Genomic DNA, 9,962 nt, shown 5'->3' on the forward strand with positions numbered 1-9,962 from the left:
GCCACTGGCACCTTCACCGAAAACGCATCCCGAGGGGGAGGTGGAAGCTCTCAGCACCATGGCAGCCACAACACCAGGCCAAGAAACAGCAAACCTGGATTCAGCTCCTTCCTCAGGGTGAGGGGACTCAAAGACATTGCTCCCATGAGCCTGCCTCGACCACCTTCCTGAGGAAAAGCCTAAGGGAGAAACCTCCAGCATGGGAGTAAAGACCTCTCTGCAGCCAAGAAGTGCTAAGTGACAGTCAAAAAGGAGAGCGGAAAAGGAGGAGCTGCCTTTAGCCTCCTGGCTGCAGCACTCAGCCCTGAAGAAGGGGGAGATCAAAATAATTTAAAAATCAGCCTTTTGGGAAGTACAAGGCAGCCTCAATTCTTTACCTCCAGTGATTTTAATGGAATGACTTGGACACTTCAAGTGCCTCAGACACCAAAATACCCTGAAATACTTTGTAAAGGTCATGCGTGGAGAAGCAGTTTTCTAAGACCCGGCAGTGACTGTACTGGGGGTTTAGCCCTTTCCAGGAGTTCTGATTTCCACTTCTTTTAGGAGCAAAAAGTAGTTTTTAGAGACAAATCAAACCACTTTGAAAGAAAACCCTTTTTCCTGGCACCACACAGGGCTCACACAAACAGCCGTGCAGTGCCGGCAGTGTCACTGCAGAGGCAGGGCAGGTTGGCCATGGGGACCAGCAGAGCAGGGCCAGGCTGGGCACGCTGGCTTTTCTCTGCCCACAGCCTACAGCTGGCAATGGGATCCCCTGAGAGCTCTGGACAGGTCATTACTGACACTATGAAGGAGAGAAGAAAAAAGCCTGTGGTTACCCTGGGCCCAAAATTGCTTTCTCTCCACATCATAGGAAAAGTTCTTAGCAGTTTTGGTGAAATGGTGTAGCAGGGTCTACGCATGCCATCAGCCTGAGCCCAGGTGAAATAATATGGCAATGCAAGCTCAGACATGGACCCAGGCCAACATGCATGACCTTACAGGAGAAAGATCTGAGCCTGAGCATGGACACCAACCCCTCAATACATCCATGATGACAGAAGACCCATACGGCATCCCTACCAAGCTTTCTGAGCTCAGCTCTTTTTGCAGTGCTTTAAGCGTGATCAGATACTCTGACCTCCTGCATTAGTTCAGCATGTCCAGGCAGCCTGAAACACACTAAATATATTCTCAGCAGGAGACAGCCCCTGTTTCCAAGGAGTTTTTAGCCTAAATGCACCATACAAAGGGTGAGCTTCACACCACAATGCACGATGGGTCCATGGTGGGAGGCTATGTTAGTCAGGTCAAACAGCAAATCCCATCCAGGAGGTCACGTTAGTCCTTCAGGAGTCCAATGACTCAAGTAGATAAAAGGAGCTTCCTCCCCTGAGACAAACAGTTCTTCTGAGCCATCTAGAGGAGGCAAGACAAAGCCAGTGTGTCATCTCTGTGGCTATGCGTCAAGGCAAAGCAGCTTGTCCACCACTTTGGGACATGAGAAGGGGCAAACCCTGCTATTACACCCAGCTATCCCAGGTGCAGGATGAGCCTCATAGGGCATAACTGAACAAGTTATACCTCCTAGGGTATAATTGAACAAGCCCTTCAGACACTGTGGGCTGTGTGTGGCTTGGTCCTCTCCAGTCTTTACATGATGGAGCCAAAGCAGGTAGATTGAGGATCTAGTCACCAACAAGGCAAAGGAAACTTAGGGGTGTTGAATGAGAAAAACGATGGAACATGAGTTGTTTAAAGCAAGGATCATCTTTTTCCTGTGCATTGTACAGTACAGGGGACCACAATTCCTGACTGGCAAACATAAGCACTTGTGCAATAAAATGAGAATAATAACAACAGGTATGGCCATTTTAAGGAAACTGAATGAAATATAATACATTTAGGTTGAATATCAGTTGCTGTTTCCAGAGTACCTTTAATAATGGAATAATTTGTCAAAGGAAATTAAAGAAGTCACATTTCAGAACTTTTTATAGACACTGGATGAAAGAAGACAAAATATATTTTAGATAAAATCCTACGTTAATAGAAGGGAGTGGAGGGGTTATTTTTTTTTCATCTCTAGTTTCTGTGCATGCTCAGCCTTTTACCCAGGGGGATTATCTCTCTCTTAACATGTTAACATTAAGACTGCATACTTCTCTGAAAGATACAATTCAGTGAAACACAAAGTATTGAGCTTAATACAGAAGTAAACGGGTGAAGTTTTTTGACCTCTGTATTTTATAGGGGATGAGACTAGATGATCTAATGGGCCCTTCTGGTCCTACTGGCTGTAACTCCATCAATGAATGACTTTTTAGAAGTGATTTTTATTTTTGGATGCTATGCAATTCTTTTTGTATCTTCACTAGGAGATAAGAGGTTTAGGAAGACCAAATTGAATTAAAGATCCATATAACAGCAAGTAAATAAAAATGCAGTGGTTTTGCTGACAAATTGAGGGTATCATGGATCAGCAGTTTTATTATAGTCTCAGAGAGAAAAGATCAAAAGACAGATCAATGCATCAGCTTTTAGTTGATTTTAGATGGCACGCTAAGGGATTAAGAACTCAAAGGATTTCCCTTCAATCTCAGAGAGTTTCCACAATATGTAACAGTTTTAGGTCATATTATAATAATTAACTTGAGATAGCGTGTTGACTGGAGAGGAACTTTGCCAAAAACAATTTTGCACATCACTAAATACTGATGTTTGAATTCAGAAGGGAAACTTGCTTTAGCTCACCCACAAGTTTATACAGGTTCAACCATTAAAAGGGAGGTTGATCTTTGCAAAAAACAAGAGCTGAAAGTTGTAACGGTTCCCAAGTCAGATGGGGAGTAGTCCCAAGAGGATGATGTATAATGCAGCAGAAAGAATGTTTAAACATACATGGGATCTTGCTGCCGTGCAGATAGACATGGCCTCTTAAAACTCTGATAGTTAATCAGCGACAGGATCATTAATCAGCACTTCTATGTTCTTAAGAGATCCTCAGAAAACTGGTAAATGTAAATGCCACGGCCTATTTTTAGTAGGCAACTCGTCTTTGATAATGAATAGATGGACACTTGGCAGGAAAAGAAAATACAATCTCAGCCCAAAGTTGAAGTTTGACATTCTTATTAAAGAGCTGCTGTATCTCAGCCAGGTGGGATGGCCCTGCTGCAGGAGTCATCGAGTGATGCCACGCAGCCTGCATTAGATAAAGAGCAAGGCTGTATTACAAGGAGAAATAGTCAGTTTTAAGGCCACGAGTAGCTGTTTTTTAAACAGAAAATATCCATTCCTTGTTGCTCCATATCCAAGTAAGCAAGCAAAGGGGAGCTCAAATATCTGCACTGGCCAGACCTAAGTTGTATTCAGATTTATTTCAACTCACATTCCTCAAACTTCAAACTGTCATTACTTCCTATCGCCCCTGCAGGCTGCTTCATCCCTTTAGAGGAGACAAGGCAGCTGGAGAAAGTCATTTCATTAAAATAAAAACACAAGAAAAACCACAAAAAAAAAAAAAAAAAAAGCAGGCATCTAGGCTCCGGCTTGAAGAATTAGACAGTCCAACAATCGCTGGGTCAATTCACATTAAGCTGAACAAAGAGCAGACGGCAACAAGAAGATGAGCTAAATGGCTCGGTGGCTGCTGCCTGTCCCTAAATCTCCGTTGACTTTCGCCAGTGCCTTGTCAGAGGGGGGCTGCAGCATTTGACCCCCCGTTTCCAGGCGCAGGCAGGGAACTGGGGACACATGCGGCAGCGTTAAATAGGCGACTCCATCCCTGCGTGCCCCGGCCCTGCCATGGGTGACTGCTCTCCCAAGTCAGCCTATCAGGAATTTATTGCCTCTTCTCCATCACCCGGCAAAGAAACTGTCACACAGATGTTGGCATTGTAACTCATTCAGTGTCACCGTAGGGTTCTCCGCCATTGTGTCCCTGCACAATGGGGCGGCATTCAGGGAAGGGCATGGCAGGGCTGCAAAGGTAGCCCGGGGCCGGGGACGTGCTGATGCGCTCTTTGTTGCAGCTCCTTTGCTGAGGGTATCGCCTGCCCTTGCACTCCCCTGCGCTGGAGGCAAGGCCTGGAGAGGAGCTGGCAGGAAGGAAGGATTTTCTGCCTTTTGTGGGCTCTTTTTGTGCTATTTTTGTTCTCCGGGACGGCTTTTGTTGCCCAAGGTAATGATCCTTGGCCCTTATTCATATCTCTGCTTTTGTGCAGGGGCCTTTGTAGGCAATGCACCGGTGGTGAAACCCGCCAGACACAGCACCAGGGCCAGCCCTTGCTATACATACAGCTATAAATAACTAGTTGTGAGTTATACAGTATGAAATCATCCTTGTCAGAGTATTGGTGGCAGGTTGTGCAAAAGGTTTCACAAAGATACAGCATATGCATCCTGGCTCCACAAAGGGTCCCCAAGAACACACCCCACTGACTGCAGAGGTGACAGGGTGATGAGCAGCATCCCAAAGCCCAGTCAGGACAAGCATCTTCACAGGCTGTCCCACAGCCAAGTACTGCGGTCCCCTGGGCTTCTTTAAGTGCACGCACACGCCTATCCATAGGGAAGGCCAAGAAAAAGGGGTTCCAGGAGTGATGTAAACCAAAGCAAAACCCTCCCCTCGAACCTCTGCCGAACCTCCTGGGATGATGCTCTCACCCCTTCTGCATGCTCCTCCCCTGGTGCCTGCGAGGGGACAAGATGGCAGGAAACACAGGCACGCTGCTCTTTAGACACACTCATATGTGCACATAAATATAAAAAAGTAAAAACAGCTTCAGTCCTTGTCCTGGTTTCATTTGGGATAGAGTTAATTTTCTTCCTAGTAGCTGATATAGTGCTGTGTTTTGGATTTAGTAGGAAAATAATGTTGATAACACACTGATGTTTTTACTTGTTGCTAAGTAGTGTTTATACTAAGTCAAGGATTTTTCAGCTTCTCATGCCCAGTCAGCAAGAAGGCTGGAGGGGCACAAGAAGTTGGGAGGGGACACAGCCAGGACAGCTGACCCCAACTGGCCAAAGGGATATTCCATACCATATGACGTCATGCCCAGTATATAAACTGGGGGAGCTGGCTGGGAGGGGCGGATCGCAGCTCGGGAACTAACTGGGCATCGGTCAACGAGTGGTGAGCAATTGCATTGTGCACCACTTGCTTTGTATATTTTAATTCTTTTAGTGTTACTATTGTCATATTATTATTATTATCATTATCATTGTTTTTCATTCCTTTCTGTCCTATTAAACTGTCTTTATCTCAACTCATGAGGTTTTTTTCCTGATTCTCTCCCCCATCCTGGGGGGGGGGAGTGAGCAAGCAGCTGCGTGGTGCTTAGTTGCCAGCTGGGGTTAAACCACGACAGTCCTTAAAAGAAGAGGAGCTCCAAGGCCAAGTCTTTCCTCCCCACTGCCAGCACTGGTGGCATCCTCACCACGCTTGAGCCAGGAAGGCAAAACGCAGGGGGGACAGCCCATGGTGACATCGCTCCACAATGAAGCCTCCCCTGATGCCCAGTGCGAGCTTTGCTCTGGCTCCCTGCGCAGAGCTCCCTCCCGGGATCCAGACCTGCAAACAGTTATGCAAGTTCTCACATGCATACTATTAAGCATATTTGTTTTTGTTTTTTCAGGTTCAAGGCCTCAGAGTGTAAGCTCCGGAGGGCAGGGAGGCTCTGCTGTTCAGACATCTGAAGCACCACACCCAGCCATGAGGAGGAGGGATTTTTTTTTAATTTTTTTTTTTTTTTTTTAAACTCCCATCCATCAGCTCAACAGCAACAATGGTGCCAAATGAAGTCTTTCCACTCATGCAATTTTTGCGGTCTAAAATTCACCACGTGTTTAACCACGACTCCTTGGCTGGTCCCCGCAGCACCCAGGTTCCCAGGTGGTCCCCCGTCCCAGCACCAGCCAAGCCTGCAACTGTTTAGTTTCTAAGATCAGGGCCGTCAGGCCAGAGTGGATACAGGCCAAATATAATATAGACACACACAGGCCTATATTATATAAAATACACACACACACTTACACATTTTTTATGTATATACATATACATATGTATATAAAAATATATAAACTCACACACAATGTGTGTGTTTAAAATAGAACCCCCCAACCAGAAAATAAAATATTTTACTGCAAAGTGAATGGATTTTTTTAATGCTTAGAAAAACGTGTTAAAATAAAACTAGAACATTAATGAATCCCTGTTCAAATGCCGATGAAATACAGTGCTTCTTACTGACTGCACAAAAAATTTTTACTGTTTATTTATATCACTGCTAATAGGAAAATCTCATTCGCAGTGAAATATTATACTTGCTATAGAGGGGCCTAAGTCTTCATGGCCCACCAAGCTGTCCTCAGCAGCAAACCTGTGGTACAGAGGGTCTGGAAAACTCGTGGCCTCGCTGAATGCAAGCTTGAAAATCAAAACTGAACTGGAGCACATAAAGTTCACCCTCCTGGTGGGGTCCTTTTGCCCTCGTGAGACTCCTGAGCCAGACAGTTTTCTCTGAGCCTGAGCTGGGGAAAAGCCTGCCCTCCACACCAGCCCTTTTTTTTAAGCCTTCCCCTCAAATGGGTGCCATCCACTGCGGAGAGCTGCCTGGTGTCCCCACAGGCAAGGTGACTTTCCTGAATAAAGGACTTTATAGGACCTAACATACTCTCCATGATGCTTGCATTTGAAGAGAGGACCATCTCCACCTAACATACCCTGTTGTTTGATGGAAAGACCCTGGTGGGGGTTGGTAACCCAGCCAGAGAGGGTTTCTTGATGGAGGTAGGCTTTGAGATCTCAGACCTTCAAACAGAAGCCACAAATTGTGTGGGCAGGTTTCCTGAATCATTACACCCTGTTATTAGGGCTTTCAGCTGGGAAGGGGAGAGACCTGGACTGTTCCAGTGGCAATTTAATTATTTTATACAAATGGGAATATCTTTAAAAGTTTTAGAGCCTGGGAGAGGCTTTGAGAGCTGCGTTTGGACATTTCTTTGGGGAAAGCAAGTTCAAGTCCAATCAAGCAGGGGAAAATCACTCATGGGAGTCTCCCATATCCCAGATGAATACTTTAATTATTGGCCTGGGCATGGGGAGGAGAAGGGAAAGCACAACATTACTACTTTCTCCAGTTCTTCAACTGACAGAAGTGATTAACCCTTCTCAGGCACCAGACCAAGTCCAAGCTTTGGGCCTCCAGTCATAACAGGCACCTCTAGTCCATGCAGAAGTAACATCCAAAGGCAATGGTACACACTTCTCTGAGGTGTTGAGGGTGATAAGGGTTCCATTAAGCTTCCTCTATGGTCAGTGGCCAGAGATGAGCTTCTCCAGAAGGCAAACACAACCACTGAAGATGCAAATTCCCCTTTAGAGGGGTGTGTCTCTTCCCACTGAAGGAAGAGGGATCCCTGGCCACCAGAGTCCGAAGGCAAGGAACCTTCTATGGTGCTGAAACAAGGTGGGATGAGTCACAGAATCATAGAACGGTTTGGGTTGGAAGAGACCTTAAAGACTATCTAGTTCCAACCTCCCTGCCGTGGGCAATCCGGGCACAAAACCTCAGTGTTTCCTCAGCCCTTCCCCTCCTGAAATTCATTAATCCCATCCTGTACGGTGCCTGGTGCACTGCGTGGATGCTCAGTTTCCCTGCATAAAGATTATTCACACGGTGACCCATAACTTTGGCGGGATGAGAGCACTAACATATGTAAAGTATTGAGCCAAGCTCTTGGAAGCTATCAGGAAAGAAAACAAACTAATATGCTGACATAGCACTATAATATGGAGTAATCAAGAAAGAGAGCAGTGCTAACATGGCTTGAATGGTACATGAATTATGTAATGCTGACATTGAAATGCCTGAAAAATGGTGGGAGGAATCCCTTTTCCTCAGAGTTCAGAAGAACATGGTGCCCTGGACTAGCTGGGAGCGGCAGCCTGCCAGGAAAGGACAGCAGACCCCCTCCAAGTCTGATGAGGAACTAGTTTTCACCGGTTTAACAAAGAAAGCTTTCAGCATGTAGATATAATGATGGCACAACTTGAGGAGATAAAAGGAGAGGGCCAACGTTCACAGTCAAAACAGGCTAGTCTGAGTCAGTTTGTTATGGTGGATGTATCTGAGCTCAACCAAAGATGATTTTGAGATTCTTTGAGTAATCTTATGCAGCAAACCTAGCTAATGGCTGTGCTCTGGTTTTGTGTGAGTTGTAATTCGTAATCACCATTGCATCAGGAGGAAAAATACATTAAAGATCATTTTGCTTTGTACAAGTTAGTTTAGAACAACAACAGAAATACTGAGGTTCCTCAGGGAAAAGGCTTTCTTAAGCAAAATTACTGAGCACAGCTCACATCATTGATTAGGTACCTCTAAACCCACAAGAGGAGGTCTAGGCTCAGTAACTCAGGCTTTTCACCAACAGCTCTTGCCCAGGACCATCATGTGACCAAGGGTAGCTCAGGGTACAATGAGAGCAAAGGAGTCCCAACCATAAGCAACTGGGTGACAGGCCTCCTGATACCCCCCATCAGTGACCAGAGCAAACACCCACTGAGTTGGTGGAAAGAATCTCACTCACTTCAGTGGTCTTTGGATCCTGTCCCAAAGGGGAAAGCAATTTCCGTCACAGAAATATGCCTGCCACCTAGCTCATTTATTGCTCTTTTGTTAAATGTACTATAAAGACTCACACAATAAAGTTCCAGAAATCATCCAATATCAACAGGTTTCAGCTGGAGCGATTAACCAAAGCCCAGGAACTTGGAGAGCAAGCATATTAATGTCTTCTGGCCACTAAATCTTTCTTGCCAAGCAATAAAAGAGCCAAAAAAAGCTAAGTAATTAGGAAGTTAGCACAATAACTCCAAATCCCAAAGAGGGTTCACTAATTGTTTACAGAAGATAGACTGCAATGAAGGGATGATTAGAAATATGTCAGCTGCAGGACTTTGATAGCAGCAAATCTGTCTTGGCGGGAAGAGGAATAGACTACAGAGAGCAACAGCAGTCAAATAAGCAGAGAGCAAATTACTGGCTGCTCAGCCTCACAGATTTTGCAGTCCTGCAAACATCTACTATATTGGTCTAAATGTAAGACGGCATTAGACATGCCTGATACTTTGCATAATGGGAAACAAATTAAAAAGAAGTAGACACATCGTGGAGCCATGGTGTTGCCTTTCAACCCAGCTGGGACCATCCATCCAGCTGACAAAGCAGTGACACTCCTTGGGAGCAGCACTGCACACAGCTGCTGTTGGAGCAGATGCTGGGCAGCAGTGACCCAAGGCAGCTTGTGCCATTGCAGCCATGAGAAATGAAGGCAAACTTGGGCAGCATCCAATTCTGGTTTTCTGGACCCTGTTGGTGCTGTTGACATTAGAGGGCACGGGGACAGCCAGAGGACAAGCTCAATATCTGGGGTGCTTTCTCAGTATCATCAGTGACTACATAGTAAAGTGAATTTTTACAATCTTTTTCATATGTTTGGGCCAGTGCAATGTATCCAGAGCTGTGACGCTCCACAGTCCTGTCTCTTTGTTGTGGTTTAACTCCAGCCAGCAACTAAGCACCACGCAGCTGCTCGCTTACTCCCCCCACCCAGTGGGATGAGAGGGAGAATTGAAAAAAAGTAAAACTTGTGGGTTGAGATAAAGACAGTTTAATAGGACAGAAAGGAAGAAAATAAAAATAATAATGATAATAATAATAATATGACAATAATAATACTAAAAGAAATAAAATATACAAAACAAGTGATGCACAATGCAATTGCTCACCACTCGTTGACCGATGCCCAGTTAGTGCCTGAGCAGCGGTCCGCCCCTCCCGGCCAACTCCCCCCAGTTTATATAATGGGCATGATGTCATATGGTATGGAATATTCCTTTGGCCAGTTTGGGTCAGCTGTCCTGGCTGTGTCCCCTCCCAACTTGTTGTGTCCCTCCTAACTTCTTGCTG

Source organism: Gymnogyps californianus, chromosome 4, assembly GCF_018139145.2.
Source record: "Gymnogyps californianus isolate 813 chromosome 4, ASM1813914v2, whole genome shotgun sequence".
Taxonomy (NCBI): Eukaryota; Metazoa; Chordata; class Aves; order Accipitriformes; family Cathartidae; genus Gymnogyps; species Gymnogyps californianus.